Consider the following 17,732-nt stretch of genomic DNA (forward strand, 5'->3'; position numbering starts at 1 on the left):
TTTCTTTGGGGATACCGAAGCGGCATATGATGTTTCTCCATATGAATGTGATAACTTCCTATTCGCGTATTTGGGTGAACACACCTGCTTCTACCCACTTGGAAAAATAGTTAGTTAAAATTAAAAGAAATCATATGTCACCTCGCCCTGCTGGAAGGGGCCCGACAATGTCAATTCCTCATTTGATGAATGGCCATGGTGATGTAACCAAGTGGAGGTGCTCGCCTGCTTGGTATATCATAGGAGCGTATTTCTGGCACTGCTCACACTTTTTGACGTAGTCAGCTGCTTCCTTTTTTATTGTGGGCCAATAATACCCCGCTCGAATGAGGCACCTGACGAGGGCTTGGTTGCCGATATGGGCGCCGCAGTGGCCTTCGTGTACCTCCTCTAGGACCCGTCTTGTTTGGTTCAGCCCTAGGCACTTTGCTAAGGGGCCTCCAAATGTTCTTTTGTATAGGTCGTGGTTTATGATGTTGTACCTGGTCGCCTGCATTCGAAGCTTTTTGGCTTCCTTTTTGTCCGATGGGAGTATCCCTCCTGCAAATATGTTATAATACAGTTGCGCCAATCCCAAGTAAAATTTACAGAGTGTACCTCAAGCTGGTCTATTGACGAGTAAAGGAGGGTGACCATATTTTCTTTTGTAATGCTCTTGGTGGCTGCTGCTAACTTGGCGAGGCCATATACTTCGATGTTTTGTGCTCGAGGTATCTGGTCGAGTCGACATTCATCGAATTCAGGCAGCAGTTTATGAATCTCTGCCTGGTACTTTTGTAGACTCTGCTCTTTGATTTGGAAAGTCCCTATGACTTGGTTGACAATGAGTTGTGAGTCGCATCTGAGGACGACTCGTCGTGCTCCGTATTTGAGAGCTAGCTTAAGTCCTGCAATTACGGCCTCATACTCGGCCTCATTGTTAGTCATATCGGGGCACCGTATGGATTGGCAGATAACTTCACCTGTTGGGACCTCGAGTACGAGTCCCAGTCCAGATCCCGACGCGTTGGATGCGCCATCGGTGTATAGGACTCATAGGGGGTAGCCCGGGGGAGGTACGAGAAGTTTCCTGCTCGACCTCGGGCATTATTTTGGCACTGAAATCGGCGACGAAGTCGACAAACACCTGCGATTTTATTATTGTTCACGACTAATATGTTATATCGTGCTCACTAAATTCTATGGCCACTTAGCCAATCTCCCCGACAGCTCGGGTTTATGTAGGATGCTTCATAGAGAGAAGGTCATTACCACTGATATGGGTGGTATTGAAAATAGGGTCTAAGCTTTCGTGAAGCTATAACCAATGCTAAGGCTAATTTTTCGAGGTGGGGGTACCTCGTTTCGGCGTCGACCAGGGTTTTGCTAATGTAGTAGATTGGAGATTGTCACACCTCCTTGTTCTGCTCCCGCGAGGGTTGAAGGGAGTTTTTTCCAATTAAAGGACAATCGAAACGAGATTTATTTATTTATTTCAGAGTCGCCACTTGGGAGATTTAGGGTGTCCCAAGTCACCAATTTTAATCCCCAATTGAGGAAAAGAATGACTCCATATTATAGTCTGCGTACCAGAAATCCGGATAAGGAATTCTGTTAACCCAGGAGAAGGTGTTAGGCATTCCCGAATTCCGTGGTTCTAGCACGGTCGCTCAACTGTCATATTCAGCTTGATTATCTGATTTTTATACAAATATGAACTTATGTGCAAGTTTTAACCCTTTACCGCTTTTATTATTATATTTTTAAAAGAATGTGAACATCGTTTAAAACGTGTCTTTGGATTGCGTCACATGAAATGCACCCGCAATCTGGAACACAGTTTTATTCAATGTTTTGGGATTTGGATTTGGGTCGCATGAAATGCGCACCCGAGTTTAAGAAGGTAAGATTAATTAAATCGCGCCTAAAGCGATTAGCGTATTTATTATTTGGGGACAACCGTGAAGTTCGCTAAGCGGCCGATCCCGAGTTCTAAGTTATTAACACATACATTTTCTGAGGGCCCCGCAATCTATACATTTTATTAAGCGAGGATCATCTCATTTATTTTAAATGGCCAAATCTTAAAGCGACTACATTTTTCTATTAAAATTAATTACTAGCTTTTTTTATTATTTTAAGAAAGTATGACATGCTAATTGCTAGATTAATACAAATATTGATGAAAAAGGAATTTTACTCAAAATTTCGAAATTATAAATAAAATAAAAATTCGACAACTAATATTCAAAAGAATCAAATATAGCTAAATTAAAACTCACCATTGTTATAAAAAATTATTGAGATTAATTATTCACAACCATTTGAAACTAGATTTAACCATAATTACTAAAGCTTATTAGAAAGTTTATTAGACTTGAACGTTCTTCTAATCTTGCTTAAACTCAAATCATGCCTTAATGTCTAATTTACGAAATTTAATTTAAATTCATGCCTTAACTAAATTTAGCTACTTATTCATGATTAACCTACCGTTGATAACCTTGAAACCTTCATAACTAGTGAATTAACCCGTTTTGCCAAACCGATTCATTAAAGACTAACTTATGTTATTTTTTCTTATTCCAATTATTATTCAGTAATACATGAAATAGCTTAAATACAATCAACAAAAGGAACAAAAAAAAACGAAATTAAAACTTCAAAATTTCATTCTTCATATGTATTCATGCTTCCACATTATTAGCTTGCAATAGCTAGTATTACAGTCGTGTACCTGGTATTGGAAACAAAAGAAGATGAAGATAAGAATCAGCAACAGTAATAACAATACAACACAGCAACAAAAGCTCAGCAACAGTAACAACCCAGGAACAGAGTTTGCAAACCGGTGGAGTAGTAATCCCAAAAAAAAGCTTCAAGCTTCGATGAAACAACAACAATTAATGCTGATTTCAAACAATGAAGGAAAGTAGAAGATTTTTTTTTCAGTTTTGTTCTCTCCTTTAGTTTTGAAATTTCTCCAATCTTTTTATTCTCTCCTCTTTTATTCTGTTAAAATCTTTTTTCTGTATTCTCTCCTTTTCTTGTGTATTCTCTCCTTTTCTTGTGTATTCTCTCCTTTTCTTGTGTATTCTCCTCTCTAAAAATCTGATCAAGTTTTTTTATTTATATCTCATCCCAAAACCCTTTAATCAATTAATAAATCAACCACTTTCTCCTACCAAACCCATTATCTTCTCACTCATCCTCCACTACATTAAACAAATATATCAACCCCACCCCATTATATCTTGTCCCCCATGCCTAACATAAACAAATACAATATTCCCCTTCACTACATTATGTCTTGTCCCCCATTATATTAAACAATTATATCACCCACACTCCATTACATTTTGTCCCCCATGCTTAACATAAAGAATTATTCAAAATGTTCAATTCCCAAACTACCCCTCCGACCTTATTGCAATTACCATTTTACCCCTGAACGTACTGCAATTTAGCAAACTACCCCATCAGCTATAACCAATTCACCTAATCAATCTCAACCAAAATATAGCCAATATGACCAATTTCTCAGCAAATTCAACAACAAATCATATGAACACAGATGAACAACATCAAATTAATAGAAATAAGTTAACCATATTGGGAATCAATCCTGGTTAACATAGACCAAAAATGGATGAGCAAGGAAACAACAATATTAACAACACAAATACATGATTCAAATTAAATCAACAAATCAAAAACCAAAACAAACTCAAATTAAATTACTGGATGAACTTCAAACAAAGAATAAACATGCATTAAAATCTATTTTAAACAACAAAACATGACGGATTCAAACGATTTAAACAACGTTAACAATTTCTGAAAAAATACATAAAACACATGAAACAAATTGAAGAAATAATTAATTAAATTTCAATTTGAATCTAACAAATATTAAACTAACAATTTCTACCTAAAAAAAAATAAACAAGAACAATAAAACAAACATGAAACAAACTGAAGAAAAATAAGAAAAATGATAAACACGAATTGAACAAAACAAATCTGCCCGGAAAGAATTATCGTGCCAACATAACCCGACAAACTCGACCCGTGTATGAACTGTTTCGACAAACTCCGACCAAAGTGAAGTAGCAGCGCCATGAAGACGATGAAGTGAAGCAGCAGCGCCATTTGCTGTTGCTGCGTTGCCTGGAGGTCGTCGAAGATGAAGGCAGAAGCAGCTGGTTTGGATAAGGTCGACGAACTAGCAAGAGTAACCACACGCAGCCACGGATGAGCTTGGGACAGCTGCGCGTGGTTGATGACGAGGGCGCGAAAGCTGTGATCGATGAGGCTATGAGGACGATGAAGTGAAGTAGCAGCACCGTATCAATGGAGAAAGAAATGCAGCAACAGTGATGCGGGACGGTGGTGAGGCAGCCATGAGAGCTCGAGTTCGAGCTCGACGAAGACGAAGAAGATGAAGCAAACTGCTTGGCTTTTGGTTTGGAGCTACTGTTCGACGCAGAGGCAGCAGGAAGTAGCTGGGGACGACACTGGTCGTCGAGAAAGAAAATCGCCATGGGAGCTCGAGCTTGAGCTTGGCGACGAAGACGACGAAGCAATGGCAGCGGGGTCGTTTGGTGTGGCTATGGAGGTTCGACGTGAGGGGGGAAAGGGCAGTCGATGGAGGCTGGGTAGCCATTGGAGGGGCTTGGTGGAGCTTGGAGAAAAAAAATGGAGAGAAAGAGAGGGTAGGCGGATCACTTTAGGTTTTTAGGGTTTTTTTTTCTTTTTTTGTTTTGTTTTGTGAAGTGTAAGGTAGGAAGATAGGGGTGTTGGGTATTTGGGTTAATGGGGCGGACCGGGTCGACCCGTGTGGAGATGGACCGGGTCATGGGGAAGGTTGGGCAATTATTTGGGCTTGTGGTTTGAAATTGAAGAAGGGGCCCAATTCCGATTTTCTTTATATTTTCGCTCTCTTTTCTTCTTTTATTTTTCTAAAACTAAATTATAAAAATACTTAAATTATTATTAAGAACTAAATTAAGTTATAAAAGCGCAAATTAACTCCCAATAACAATTAACGCACAATTAAGTAATAATTAAGCATAAAATTGTATATTTGGACATTAAATGCTAAAAATGCAAAAGATGCCTATTTTTGTAATTTTTAATTTTTGTAAAACCAACTTAATTACTAACAATTGTAGAATTAAATCCTACATGCAAAATGTGACATATTTTTTGTATTTTTTATTAATTTAACAAATAAACATGCACGAACAAATACAAATAATTATCCAAAAATGTCACAAAAATTCTTAAAATTGCACACCAAGGAAAAATCGTTTTATTTTGAATTTTTGGAAGTAATTCTTTCATAGGAAAAAAATCACGTGCTTACAGAGATTGTGGTTTGCTTACAGAGATTGCGTGCCTTTATTTTCATGGAACAATACCGCGCTTACCGCGGCCTCTGATATGACCAAGTATACCAGGAAGCATTCGTTAGGTTCTGTTTTGGCGAGTAGCGGGGGCGAGGACAAGTATGCATTTAGTTCTCTTAAGCCCTCGATGCATTCTGAATTCCATTAGAGCCCGTTTTCCTTTTTGAGCACGTTGAAGAAATTGTGGCACCTGTCAGAGGATCGTGAGATGAACTTTGACAGGGCGGCTGTACGGACCGTTAGCTTTTGCACTTGTTTCTTTCTGGTTAATACTTCAGGTATTCCCTCAATGGCTTTGATTTGGTCGGGGTTGACCTCGATGCTTCTTTGTGATACCAGGAAACTGAGGAACTTGCCTGAAGTTATGCCAAAGGCACATTTTTCGAGGATCAGTTTCATGGCATACTGCCTTAGTATACCGAATGCCTCTTTCAGGTGGTCGATGTGATCTTCCTTCTTTCTTGATTTGACCAACATGTTGTCGATGTAGACTTCCATTGTTTTGCCGAATTGATCCTTGAATATCTTGGTGACCAACCTTTGATAAGTTGCCCCTCCGTTCTTCAACCCGAATGGCATGACTCTATAACAATATTGATAGAAACTAAGCGTCCACCAAACTGTATAGAGAACCAGGTTCTCTATCAGTTCCCATTGTAAGCAACAGACTGTCAGTATAGGGAATCAGGTTCTCTATTTGTTCCCACAGTAAATCGGCAGTAAATACAGAACACAGAGAAATTTTACATGGAAAACTCCCAGCTCAACGGTAATAAAAACCACGACCTACCCTTGTAGGATTTCAACTTCACTACTGAGCAGTTTTTAGATTACAACCTATTATAACCTAAGAATTAACCTCTTAATCCTTCACTAACTTGTAACTATACTATTACAAGCCATTTTGTAATAACTCTATTATAAAGACTTCACAACTCAACTAACTCTAGCCAACACACAAACACAAGGGCTTATGATTTACAAAGGGTTTCCTACATAATGCTTCTAACTAAGTTAAGTAGGCGTTACAAATAAATAACAAATAACAGAGATTCAACAAACCTAAGGACTTAAGATATCTTCAATCTTTGGATCTGGTTCTTGAGGTTGCAGCAGCTTTGTTCTTGAGAGAGGTTGTGGCTAGCACTTGAGAGAATATTTTCTTTTGATTTTGCAAGTGTTCAAGTGATTGTGTTTTACTCCCTTGTTGTTAATAATACATGTGTGACCTCACATACAATGATGTAAGCAAGGTAGGTAAAAAGTTTTCTGCAGAAAGGTGACTACTGCACTGTTCCTGCACTGTAGCGTGTGCAAGCAGCACTTTCCAACTGGATAGTTGACTTCGTACAGTCACCTAGGGAACTGGTAGGGACCTGTTCCCTCAATTGTTCCTTCGACTCTGAAGAATTGATCCATATCCCAAACTGGAACATTGTGATCTTAAAGTCTTGAGAATGTTTAAAGCTGTAGAGTTGACTATACGACAACCAGGGGAGCTGATCCATATCTGTTCCCTTTGATGTTCCCTTATCTAATTTTGTTGATAATTGAACCAGACATCTGACTGGTTACTTTTAATGCAAGAGAACTAATTGTATCAGGTTCCTTATCTGTTTCTCTCATATAGTTTGTCAAATCATCAAAACAAAATACGCATAACTTATCAAGTATGTTCCTATATGGGTAATGAAAGTAGTCTTTTCCTGGTCCTCTTCCTCCATGAGGATTTGGTTGTAACCTGAGTAGGCGTCCAAGAAGCTCAGCAACTCATGCCCTGTTGTTGTGTCGATGAGTTGACCGATATGAGGCAACGGAAAGGAGTCTTTCGGGCAGGCCTTTTTTAGGTCCATGAAATCCAAGCACATCTACCACTTCCCATTTTTCTTTTTCACCATAACTACATTAGCGACCCATTGGAGGTATTTTGATTCTCGGATGGAACCATTGGCGAGTAGCTTATCTAACTCATCGCTGACGGCCTCGTTGATTACGGCGTTGAATTTTCTTCTTACTTGTTGTATTGGAGGGTGGAATGGATCGACATTCAACTTGTGTGTAGCAACGTCTTTTGGGATACCTGGCATATCTGCATGGGAGAAAGCAAACAAATCGGCATTGTCAATTAAAAATTTATGAAAATTACCTGGTTCAGAGAGTTTATGGCCCATGTAAGCCTTTTTGTTTTTGTCATTGTTGTCTAGTTAGACGGGATCGAAGTCTTCTACCGTTGACCTTGCGGCTTCTATGATGTCGGGGTCCCTGATAACTTCTTTTGGTGCGTCGAGTTCGCCCCCCGACTTTGGTAATTGCTATGCTTCTAAGTCTATTCCCTTTAACTGTTGAGTGTATGTACAATCCTGAGCGATACAATAGCATTCTTGGGCTGTGCATTATTCGCCTCGGATGCTAAATATCCCCCAGGAAGTAGGGAACTTGATTACTTGATACAGGCTGGACGGGATGGCCCTCATGGTGTGTATCCATGGTCGCCCTATGTGGCGTTATAAGTCGTATCCTGGTTCATGACATGTGTAAGCACGTGATTTTTGCCCTATGTGAGAATTACTCCCAAAAAATTCAAAATAAAATAATTTTCCTTTTGTGTGCAATTTTGAGAATTTCGTGGCATTTTTGGATAATTATTTGTATTTGTCCGTGCATGTTTATTTGTTAAATTAATAAAAAATACAAAAATATATCGCATTTGCATTTAGGATTTAATTCTACAATTAGGAGCAATTATGTTTGTTTTACAAGAACAAAAAATCATAAAAATAATGTACGTTGCATTTTTAGTATTTAATGTTCAAATTGTATGATTTTATCGTAATTGCTATTTAATTATGTGTTAATTGTTATTGAGAATTAATTAACACTTTTATAAATTAATTTAGTTATATAGGATAATTTAGGATTTTTAGAATTTAGTTTTAGTTTAAGAAAAATAAAAGAAGAAAAAAGAAGCATTGGAAATAAGAAGAAAATCGGATTGAGCCACCTTTTAATTTAAATCAACCAGGCCCAAACCAAATAAACTCCTACCGGGTCGACCCGACCCGGTCCGCCCCATAACCCCAAGCAAACACCCCCCACCCTTTCTTCCATTTGGACATTTGTTTTGAAAAAAACCCTAAAGCCACCCCCCTTCTTCTTCTCCAAACCAACCCCCCACCTCCAACGCCCCCTCCCATGGCTGCCCCTTCCCCTTCACGTCCAACAGCCCTCTCACCTCCATTGCAGCTGCTGCCCAAGCTCCTTCGTCTTCAACCAACGAACAACACCCCGTCCCATGGTCCCAAACGACCATCGGCTAAACGACCCCTCGTCCTAAACAACCACAGTCCGTCGAGCTCCAACGTCGCCATGGCTGCTGCTTCTTCTGCCCCGTCTTCATCTTCTTCGACGAGCGTCGAACCATCGTCGAGCTCCAGCCAGCTTCACTTATTCTGCTTCGTTTTCACAGTCCGTCGACCTCCAGCCATCGTCGAAGCTCCAGCCAGCTTCACCTGCTGCTTCTTCTGCTTCGTTTTCACCAGTCCGTCGACCTCCAGCCATCGTCGACCAGCAGTTCGCTTCAAACAACCCCACTGCCATCTCCAGCAACCACGGCTGTTGTGTCTTCTTCTTCGTCAGTCCGGCGACCAACACCTGAAACAGCCCCGTCGTCGTCACGTCCAAACGACCATCGTTGCTTTTTCTGCCTCTTCCCATTCACAACATTATAGCCATGAAACCACTCTAGAGGTTCCCGTTCGGCGTTGTTCGTCGAGGTTCCGTTCGAACCCGGACTTCAAACTAGTAGGTTTCCGTTCTCTTTTAGTTTTCGTTCATTAAAATTCATCTTCCGCTCCTTTTCTTCTTTCTATGATTATGTTCGTGTTCAGATAGGTTGGTTTGAATTTGAACCCAGGTCTTTGTTTGTGTTAGATTTAATTCGTGTTCATTTTTTGTTTGAAGTTCATTTTTCATCAAGTGATTTAATGTGAGTGTTTATGTGTTAGTTTTTAGTTTTTGATTTAGTTTGAATCATTCATCTTTGTTGTAATGTTGTTGGATTTAATTCGAAGTTCGATTGATTATTGAGTTTAGTGATTTGAATCTACTTGTTTGTTATGTTCAATTTGTTAATGTTATTGAATCTGAAAGTATGTTTGTTGTTAAAAAATGTTGTTCAGTCAAAATGATTTCAGTTGTTTCTTTATTGTTCATCACATGGTTTGGTTCCCTCAATCCTTAGTCTTTGTTTTGATGATATTTGACATAATCTGAGTTTCTAGCTTAAATTTGTTGATGAAATTTGATTAGGTGAATTGGTTATAGCTGATGGGGGTAGAATGGTAAATTACAATATTTTCAGGGGTAGAATGGTAATTTCAGTAGTTTCAGGGGCATTTTTGGGATTTTAAGTTTTAGTAATTGATTAATTTGAGTGTTCTGTCCACTAAGCGCTAATATATTAAAATAATACATAAAATAATACGTAGTGGGGGACAAGACATAATGGTGAGAATTAATACATTATTTAATATAGTGGAGGACAAAGCATGCGGTAGTGGGAAATAAGGAAATTAAATAAAGAAAAAATATGTGTTAGTGGGAACTAATATATTTGTTTAATATAGTGGGGGACAAAACATTAAGTAGTGGGATTCAAAAGGGGATGAGGAGAAGATGGTGGGATTTATTTAAATGCTTCAAGTTTGGCTAAAAAGAGGAGGAGCTGGACACAAGTTAGGAGAGATTCGAAGACGGATTTTGAGAGAGAGAGGAGAGGACTGAAAATTAAAAGAGAAAAGCTGAGAAATTGAAAAAATAACTACTGTTTTCATTGCCTGGTTTAGGATCTGAAATAGCTAGAATTTTCTTCCTTTTACTTCTGCTATATACTTGGAGAAGTATAAAACTGCTGGTTATTTTTTGTTGCACTGCTGTTGTAACTTCTGAATGCTACTGGTGTTGTTGGTTACTGCTGATACCTCATTTTTCTGCTTCCTTCTTTTATTTCCAGGTACATTTTTATTCCACCCACTGTAAAACCTTCTGTGATATGGGAATCTGAAGCATGTTGGCCATTTAATCTCATTAGAAGAGTTTAATTCTGTCTTTATTTCAAGTTTTAGTTTGAACAGTTTGCGTTTGAATGTTGGTCAGTGATAATGCTTCTAGAGGCTGAGTTTGGTTTAAAATAGATATGAGATTCGATTTTGGTCGAATATTCTGTAATCTAAAACCAGCATTGTGTGAATGGACATGGTCATAATGTTAAAATCTGTTTAAAAAGTCAGGACAACATGTTTGCTTAGTTAGGTCAGTAATGGAGTTTTGTATATAATTTTGGGTAGTCATTTGCTCAATTAGATATTGAATGATCAAATATCACTAGATATGGTAGTTTCTTCGTAGGAGCAGCGTGATTAGTTGCGTTGTTGCGAAATTGAAATGGCTAAATTCCATTCCCTTTTGTTAATCATTGAAATTGGAGTATAATCCTGCTTTCATAATCAAACCATTATTAGGTTTGATTCGTTTGACTTTTAAGTTTGAATGGAAATCTGAAGTATGTTGAATTACGATCCTCCAGTTCTACTGCAATGGGTTTGTCGTAATTTCGAAATTTGGTTGATATATGTTTGTTTAAGTTATTTTGATGGCTATTCTCTTTTAAGGGTTTTAGATATAAACTAGTAATCATTTTAAGCCAGCAATAATCGACGGATTTGGATTGTTCTCTTGGTACGTAAGAATTGAATAAATACAATTTGCCTCCTCTGTATTTATTTAATCATTTGCTAATATTCATAATTTTTGCTACAATATCATGTAGCGTCTATCTTTAGTTGGAAAATAAGCTGTTTGAAAAATGTAAATTTCGTTAAATTGAATTCCCTTTGCTTTACTAATCGATAGGCTGCTTGGTTAGCGTTTACTTTGGTTAGGTCATTTGTTAATCTTAGGAAGATACAAAATTGGATTGAGATTAAAACAAATATGATCTATTGGTTCGAGCCATTTCGTATAGGCATTGGTAAGGCAATCAAGTCATAAAGCTAGCATATTTTTCCCATTTAGCAAAAATAGTCACTCATGAATATCCTTAGTTCGTTTTGGCTGAGTAAAACAACTCGAGGTGTGTCATGTTGAATAATATCCCAAAACTCATGGCCCCCCATTTAATTAGTTTTAACTCTTTAGAAATTGAGATTGCCATTTTGTTGAATAATCTATGGCCCTCAGATAATTAATACTAACTCTTTTATAATCGCGATGCGCCGCGCCAAATAAAAATGACAAATGCGTGGCCCTCATATAATCATTTCTTTCAAAAATACTTAAAATTTGAAGCGTGCCATTTAGCTAATTTTTAGGGCCCTCGCAAGGTTAATAATGCGTTAATTGCTTTAGGCACGTTTAATATACTGTCATGGTTGTGGACACGTTCGCGTGACATGATTGCAATTCTAAAGACAATTCGGAGTATGCGTTCGCGCAACTTCGGGAAAATCTTCTCAATAAAATGGGTTTTCGGAGGTTATTAAATTAATTTAGCTCATATAGTCCGAGGCACGCCACCTACCATTTAATCATACAAAAAATGACAAATGTTCGTAGTTTGTTTTAAGCACGCACAACTTCGGCCAAATTCATTTTTATAATAAAAATGTTATTATGTACACGTACGCGTGACATGATTCCTTACATAAAAAAAGTAAAAATAAAACGAATATACGTACGCGTAATTCGTTTCAAGATAATTCTATAATTACAAATAATCAAGTTAAAGTGGGTGATAAAAGTTAAAAATACGCAATAAGTTTAAAATGTATTAAAAGTCAGATTAATAAGCTGAATATGACAGTTGAGCGACCGTGCTAGAACCACAGAACTCGGGAATGCCTAACACCTTCTCCCGGGTTAACAAAATTCCTTATTCGGATTTCTGGTGCGCAGACTATTAAACATAGTCATTCTTTTCCTCGATTCGGGATTCAATCGGTGACTTGGGACACCACAAATCTCCCAAGTGGCGACTCTGAACCTTCAAATAAAATCCCGTTTCGATTGTCCTTTAATTGAAAAAACTCTCTTTACGTCCCTTAGCGAGAGTGCAACGGAAAAAGGAGGTGTGACAACATGGAACATCGTTTCTAGGGTGACGCCCCTGGCCTAAAAGGGTAGCGTTATCTCCCCTAAGGTTCGCTCAAATGCATTGTTAAAACTTGTTAGTGTTATGCAATGTGGCACTATCTTGTCTTCGAGTCTCATTTGCGTGAGAACTCGAGGGTGGATAATACACACGCCGCTTCCATCGTCTACCATTATTCTTTTTACATCAACATCCAAAATACCTAAAGTAATGACAAGAGCATCGAAGTGAGGAAAAGTCAAACCTTGAGTATCTGACTTATCGAAGATGATACTGTCTACGAGGTCATTATACCGTCCATGGGTGACTGACCACTTCAGTTTATGTGTGGTGGTAAACTTCACGTGGTTGATTGCTGCGCCATCGCCCCCGTTGATGATCATTTGGATGGTGCGAGCGAGGGAGGGTGGCTTTGGAGGGCCTTGGTATTGTTCTCGTCCACGACCAAAGTTGGCTCGTCCTCGGTCACTCATCAGCTCCCTCAGGTGCCCTTAGTTCAGCATGTTCACTACTTCTTGCCATAGGGCTATGGAGTCCTCGGTTTTGTGACCCCGTTCCTGGTGAAATTCACAAAGGACGTTCGACTTTTGGGTACTTGGGTCGGACTTCATTTTTTGCGGCCACTTCATCTTTGTGCCAAGCTTCTCTAGTGTGTACATTATTTATGAAGGGGAAACACAAAAAAAGTGAGCAGATAAGAGTGGAGACATACCTCTTTCATTTAGTTGAGTCCATGTATGTGGCCTGGACGATCCTTTTGTATGTTGAGGAGATGGTGGAATGGTTGTTCTGACATAGGGTTGATGCCTGTCTTGGTTGAGGCGTGGGCCCGATTGATTTCTTCGACTGTCATTACGATGATCTTTTCTCGACTCCATTTGGACCGCCGTTAACCGTTGGGTTGGACCATTAAGGTCATCCTCGTCTACTCTTACCTCGGCGCAGTAGGCATTATGAATTTCTTCCCAAGTGGTGGGAGGGTATTTCATGAGCATGCTTAATAGCTTTCTGGTCACTCTCGACCCATTCCTGTTCAACCCATTTTGGAAAGATGCTACCGCCATCCCTTCTGATACGTTTGGTAAGCTCATTATTACCCTGTTAAACCGAGCGAGGAAGTCCCTGAGTCCCTCACCAGGAGATTGCCTAACGGCGAATATATTGTTCACCCTGGCCTCTGCCTTCTTAGCCCCTGCGTGGGCGGTGACGAACTTGTCCACAATTTCTTCTAACGTTATTACTGATCATGCTGGTAATTATGAGTACCAGGTTAGGGCTCCCCCTATTAGGGTCTCGCCGAACTTTTTCAGTAATATTGATGGCACCTTCTCGTTTGAAAGGTCATTGCCTTTTACCACTGTGACATAATGAATGATGTGATCTTCGGAATCTGTGGTGCCATCGTATATCTTCAAATATAGTGGCATTTTTAAGGTCTTGGGTATGGAATGCGAGGGTGCCTCCTCGCTACATGGTTGTTCGACGAATCGGCCAACGTCCCATTTTGGTAGCAGTTTAGGGGTGCTCGGTATCTTATCGACCCTTTTTTTATGCTCCATCATCTGGTCGCGGAGTGCTTTGTTCTCGTTTTCCATTTCTTCCATTTTATTTAGAATGGATGCAAGTGCAATATTACCTACATCAACAACGGTGTGAGTTTTACCTGTTGGGGGAGCGAGTTGTTCGCCGGTGGCTGCTGTGGTATCTGTCGACGCGATATTTCTATTCGCCCTTTGAACAGGTTTGTTGAGTATGTTATTTAGGGTACTTGTCAGCCACTCCTCCAGTAATTTTTTCACTGCTTGTGGCGCTTCTGTGAACGTGAAAGCTCTCCTTTCACGTGAAGTAGTTATGCTCCCATGAGGGGGAGGCGAATCACTCTGCCTAGGTGTAGCACTCGGTGTCACATTCTCATCGTCTTCTCTGTTGTCCTCATTGATGGTGCTTAAGATGTTGGTAGTGACACTCACTATTGCTTTTTGTCTTTTATCTCTTTTTTCTGCCATTTGTTAGTTCGTGCAAATGAGGAAAATATGTCTGTCCTTTTTTTTATGATCTAAAAGAAACTAAAAACTCCCCACAAACGGCGCCAAATTGTTTGACCAAAAAGTATTAAGCTTTTTGTTAAACTAATTAATAATGAAACGAAGGGTGAATCTTAGTTAGATATAATAAATTCTAAATCAAATGTTGTAGGATATCGACAAGATGAACGGTGTTTGAGAGCATTAAATAGCAGATTTATGCTTAATGATTATCAATAAATATTGTAACATGAACATGCAATAAATGTAGATAATGGAAATAAATATAGTAAGAAAGAATCTACCACCCAATTATTATATGGTTTGGATTGTTCTTTCTCTTATCAGCGACGTGGAGAAATGAGAGGTAAAGATGTATAAGGAATCTTTGGATCTTGTGAACAAAGATTGAACAACGTGTGCTTCAATAAGATAATCAGTGAACACGACAACTTTTGTATATTCCTTCTAGTCAACCTTTTACAGTATGCTCTTGTCAAAAAGTGAAGATCCCCTTTTTGTTCTCTATCTCTTCCTATTTATAAGGGGTATTTCCAAGGAACCCTAAAAAGCACAAAACAAAGAATATCTAAAGGAATATTCCTTGTATCCATTTCTAAACCTATCCAACCGTTATTTCTTTACTCCACAGTAGTCCTTCTGAGGACGACTTCCTGCTATTATGCCATGGTCGACCTAGTCCTCGATCTTGTTTAACTACCGTTACCAAGTTGCCAAATTTAGACGAATACAATAACAACAAATTTAGTATAATCTCACAAGTGGAGTTTTGGAAATGTATTGTGTACACGGACCTTATCTCTTTTGGAGATTTTCATAAATGTGCAAAATGCAATATGCATGCATTCTAAGTTAATTGAGTTAAGTTTGGGTGATGTCGTTGGTATTTAGTAACTTGAAAATTGTATTTCTGGAAAACTTATATCGCATTTGTTGAATACGAGGCGACTTATTTGATGAATGCATAAATCGCTCTAAAACATCGCATTTGATGAATGATACTTATAAATCGCATTTTCCAAATGCGGTTTTGTTATATAAATCACATGCTCTCAGAATTGGAAGAAGGCAATTTTTGTCGACCATTGAAGAGTATTCTACGCCGGCTTCACTCAGCAACTCGTTCCCCCAACGCCTTGTTGTCACTGTCGCTGTCGCCGGGGGCGGTCCAACCATATTTGTGGCCTAAAGCCAACTTTATGAGAGGCCTTAATTTTTTTAAACAAAATTTGAAGTCTATTTTTCTAGCTTGTTTTGGATGCAAAGTTATTACTCCCTCTGTTCCAATTTATGTGAACTTGTTTGACTGAGCACGGAGTTTAAAAAAATTGAAGATTTTTGGAATTTGTGATCCTAAACTAGTCAAAAAAGGACCCAGCGTATTTGTGTGGTTATAAAAATATCTCATTAAGGGTAGAATTTGAAGTTTAGCTAAAGTATTTTTAAATTTCGAAAGGGGTCATTTTTTTTTTGAAACATATCAAAAAGGAAATAGGTTCACATAAACTGCAACGGGGAGTAATAATTTCTTATAATCAATTTATCTTAATAAGTCTTTCTCAATTGACAATATAACTAATCTATACATTATTCTATAAGCAATATAGATATTTGGAAAAGAATCAATTTTTTTTATTTGATTGAGTATATCAATTAAGTTGTTATCCTTTAATTGTACTATTTTTCTTAACATTTAATCCATAAAATAAATCTAAACCATCAATATCAAATTGAGTATTATGCTTCAAGGAACATTCAAAATTAAGGCACTGCTTTTTCGAATTTTCATTATCTAGTGACTTCAGTATTTTACGCTAAGAGAAAACCAAAAATATTTTTTCATATGCTTTAAATTGTTCAAATCTATTTTGAAGTGAAAAAATAACCTTGTCTACTATGTATAAAAAGTAATCAACTCTGAAGGACACTTCGAGAGATTTTAAGATTTTATTATCAACATTCTCATCGAATTGTTTCTTCCTATATATTTCATTTACGAAATTCGGATTCGATATTCATTTTAAATGCAATTTCCTTCGAAAAAATCATAGCAATTGCAAATCTTTCTTCTCTAAATTTGTTAAAGAAAGAAATTAAACTTTTTTACACACAGAACTTTTTTTTAAACTTATATATAATCTATTAGGTATAACAAAAAATGGGACTCCTAGAAATGTAGGGCCTAAAACAATTATTTTAGCTGTTTTAGAGAAGGGCTGCCCATGGATGTCGCTGTCGCAACCACATCTGATGATCGCTAGCCATATATTTAAGTTTTTTGGAGCATTCATAACTTAAGCAAATCCAAACCCCTATATCGCTAGCCATATATGCAAAGGCTGGCTCTAACCTTATGACAAGTAAGGGGGCATTTGCATCTATACCCACTTTTTGAGTCACGTTTTAATTTGTGCCCGCTTTGCAAAACAAATTGCATGCGCACCCACTTTTTCGCGTAACTTACGGGGCAGAAGTAGCAAAGGCAATCACACAAAACTTCAGCATTCTAGTAAACGGGCCTGAAGTAGCAAGTGTGCTGAAGTTTTTATTTGTAATTGCCGAACTTAAGCATAGTAGCTGAAGTTTTGTTCTCTATTTGCTGAAGTTTTTGTTTGTAATTGCTGAACTTAAGCATAATAGCTGAAGTTTTGTTCTCTATTTGCTGAAGTTTTTGTTTGTAATTGCACTAAATAAGCTGAAGTTTTTTTGTCCTGGATTCATTAGTTTTGTCATTAAGCTTTTTCAAAAATTTCAGCAGAAGATGCTGAAGTTATTTAGTTCATTTATAAAAACTTCAGCACTGAATAAGCTGAAGTTTTTTTGTCCTGGATAAGCTTTTTCAAAAACTTCAGCAGAAGATACTGAAGTTATTTAGTTTATTTGTAAAACTTCATCACTAAATAAGCTGAAGTTTTTTTGTCCTGAATTCATTAGTTTTGTCATAAAGCTTTTTCAAAAACTTCAGCAGAAGATGCTGAAGTCATTTAGTTCATTTGTAAAAACTTCAGTACTATATAAGTTGAAGTTTTTGAAAAAACTTTCTAACATACTAGATAAATAATCAGATTGCCAACAGTATCAAAATCATAAATTTTGGAAACAATAAACGTGAAAAAAAACAGAATTATCATGAAAAGAATCACTAAGTGT

This window comes from Nicotiana sylvestris, chromosome 3 (genome assembly GCF_000393655.2).
Source record: "Nicotiana sylvestris chromosome 3, ASM39365v2, whole genome shotgun sequence".
Lineage (NCBI taxonomy): Eukaryota > Viridiplantae > Streptophyta > Magnoliopsida > Solanales > Solanaceae > Nicotiana > Nicotiana sylvestris.